Raw genomic sequence first — 2935 nt, 5'->3', positions numbered from 1 at the left:
AAGCAGGCCCCCACCAAGCAGGGAGCCCAATGTGAGGCTCGATCCCAGGACTTTGGGATCATGACCTGAGCCAAAGGCAGATGCTTAACCGACTGAGCCACCCAGGCATCCCACATATTTTTTTTTTTTAAGTAACAAATGTGCTTTTAATAGATCTATAGATAAAAACTACTCAGCACAGGTCAGTAACCATGGCAGGCCCTACTCTGTTGGAGCCATGTCCTGTGCGGTCTTCAGGACCTAAGTTAACAGGCTATTTGCATTATTTCATGTCATCCACAGTATTAGAAAAGCAAGGCATTAGATCAGTTTAGATGAAATGCAATGTTGGCAGCCAAATCCAGTCTGTTATATTCCATATTTTTTCTTTAGTTCTTCGACTTCGTTGACGTAAGCTTTCATGGCATCTTCCTTGGAAGTCCCTTACAGATGATTCCAGGCATCCCACTTGGCCTTGCCTTTGAGATCCAACAGCCCAGGCCGTTCTGTGTTTTTGTCACCTACAGTTGCTTGTTTGTGGCTATAGATGAACAACATCTCATCATCTGCTGGCTTGGTCTTGAGGTGCTTAACATCCTCAGCAGCTTTGTCAAGCTCAGCCTGAGACATGCTGGCGGGGTTGTGAAGATCCGGAGAACCCGCAGAAGCGGTGAAGAGCAGGCCCACGTATTTTTTTTTTTAAGCTTTTTATTTATTTATTTGACAGAGAGAGACATAGCGAGAGCGGGAACACAAGCAGGGGGAGTGGGAGAGAGGGAGAAGCAGGCCTCCTGCCGAACAGGGAGCCCGATGCAGGGCTCAATCCCAGGACCCCGGGATCACGACCTGAGCCAAAGGCAGCCGCTTAACAGACTGAGCCATCCAGGCGCCCCCCATGTACTTTTTTTTCATTAAGAAATACTGTACAAACAACAGAGTGTACCAATCTTAAGGGTACAGCTGCACACATATACATCCATGTCACTCCCCCTGCCACCCAGATCAAGACACAGATGTTCTCTCAAGCCCCCTCCCAGACAATACCCCCATTTTGGAACTTCAGGGGAATAGAATCATACAAAGTATACATTTCCTTGTGCATCTGGCTTCTTTCACCCCACAGGATGCCGGTGAGATGCATCCATGACGCGTCTTTTTGCTTGCTGTATAACATTGCGTTGTGTGATTCTGCTACAGTGTATTACTTCTATTCTGTCATCAGCGTTTCCAGTTGCGGCCAATTATCAATAAAGTTGCCACAACATTCTTGTATGTAACTGTGGGGCACGCCACACTCGTTTCTGTTCGGCATGTACCTGGGAGTGGGATAAGCATTTGCAGATACAGCCACGCCATCTTCCGAAGTGGCTGTGCCCACTTCTGCCCCCACCAGGGGTCCATGAGGGTTCCAGCGACTCCACTTCCTTGCCTGTGCCTGGTGTCCTGTGTGCTTTCAGGGTTGGCCACTCTGGCAAGGGCATAGTGACATCCCATTATGATTTTCGTGTGCCTTTCCCTGGTGACTAAGGATGGCAAGCCCGTTTTCCTATGACTAGCTGAGATTTGGGGTTTTAAAAGGACCCTAGACGTTAAAACCCATTGTTGTGCACTCCCAGGAAGAGGGGTTAGTGTCCAACCAGCCATGCCGTGGTCCTCCTCAGACAGGTCCCTGTTCTGGGGGCCGAGGATGCACTGAGGAGGCAGGACGGGGATGGGGAGAGCCAGAGGAGGAGGGAGGACGGGGTGTGCTCGGGAGGAGTCCCAGAGTAGCAGGAAGGGCCAGCAATCAGGCAACTCCAATCCTGACACAACACAGAGATGCCCAGTGGTACGATGACGCATGGAGCGCCGCAGTGGCCGCGCTGGGTGAGGCTGGCTGGGAAACCTTCCCCTGCGGCCTGGACTGAGTCTTAAGCAAGCAGTTTTCCTGCAGTTTCACAAGAAGGGCGTGGGAGCCACACCCCGATGCAGTTTCCACTGATGACTGTGATGGGTTGGAGGGGAAGGGCTGGGCTGGTGGGCAGAGCCGGATGGCAGGCAAGAGGCAGGTAGGCGCTGGGAAGCGGCCAGACTTGGAATTGGGCTCTATTTCCATCATGGTCACTTCTCAAGCAAGGCTCTTCCCCTTTGAGTCCATGCCTATCTGCATGCAGGACAAAGAGCCTGGAAGATAGGAGCTTGGTGGCCTCTCCCAGGCTGCTCCCAGACACCAAGTGGGGCTGAGCTAGCAGGTCCCCTGAAGCTCCTCGGCAACCCCGACAGTGATGAGTCACCACACCCCATCCATCACCTCGATCTCTTGCAATCAATCCTGAGAGCAGGTGTCCGGAGTGATAGTGGTCAAGGCAGCTTCCAGAGGAGTCTGGCTTGCTGCGGGGGAGGGTGGGCAGAGGCCTGTTGGGCCTTTCTCACTGGTGAGAAACCCCCACTCTGCCCTCCTCTGCATAGAAGTGAAGAATCTGTCCTGCTAACAAAGGTCCAAGGCCCTACATGAGCTGAGTAGAGAAGGGGGCCTCAGCAGGCAAGATCACAATGAGAATGGTGAGAATGTCCCTTCTGACAGCCCCCTGGGGGAGCCCCAGGGTGGGGGGGGCCGGCCCCCCAAGAAAGACTGTGGCCGCTATCTGTCTCCAGGATTTTCCTCCAGAGATAGGAAAATTGGGGATTTTGATCCATGGAATGTGTTGGTCCCTTACATACAGCTCTCTTAGGCCTCCCGGCCCCCTATGAGAACTGGGGCCCCCACCTGGGGGGTACTGGCCTTCCTAGGGGCTCTGGATAGAGACAGCACACAGGGCCACCCCAGTCGGGAAGGCTCACCATCCAGCATCTGCCCCTCCTCTTGCATGCTTTCTGCCATCACCTTCCAGCAACTGGGTTCTCCCTCCCCAAGCCTGGGCCCTTGGGTGTCACCCCAGGCCCTATGCTTTTGGCCCTAAACCGCCACACAATCAGG

General features: G+C 53.4%; 1 pseudogene; it reads right to left on the bottom strand.

The window, feature by feature from the left end:
* Positions 1–203: 203 nt before the first annotated feature.
* Positions 204–833, bottom strand: LOC112840319 (acyl-CoA-binding protein pseudogene; annotated as a pseudogene).
* Between the last annotated feature and the right edge of the window lie 2102 nt (positions 834–2935).

Source organism: Callorhinus ursinus, unplaced genomic scaffold (assembly GCF_003265705.2).
Source record: "Callorhinus ursinus isolate GAN/ISIS: 27379988/994484 unplaced genomic scaffold, GSC_fseal_2.0 scaffold19, whole genome shotgun sequence".
Lineage (NCBI taxonomy): Eukaryota > Metazoa > Chordata > Mammalia > Carnivora > Otariidae > Callorhinus > Callorhinus ursinus.
Note: the sequence above shows the minus strand (reverse complement) of the source record. Positions and strands in the feature narration are given on the sequence as shown.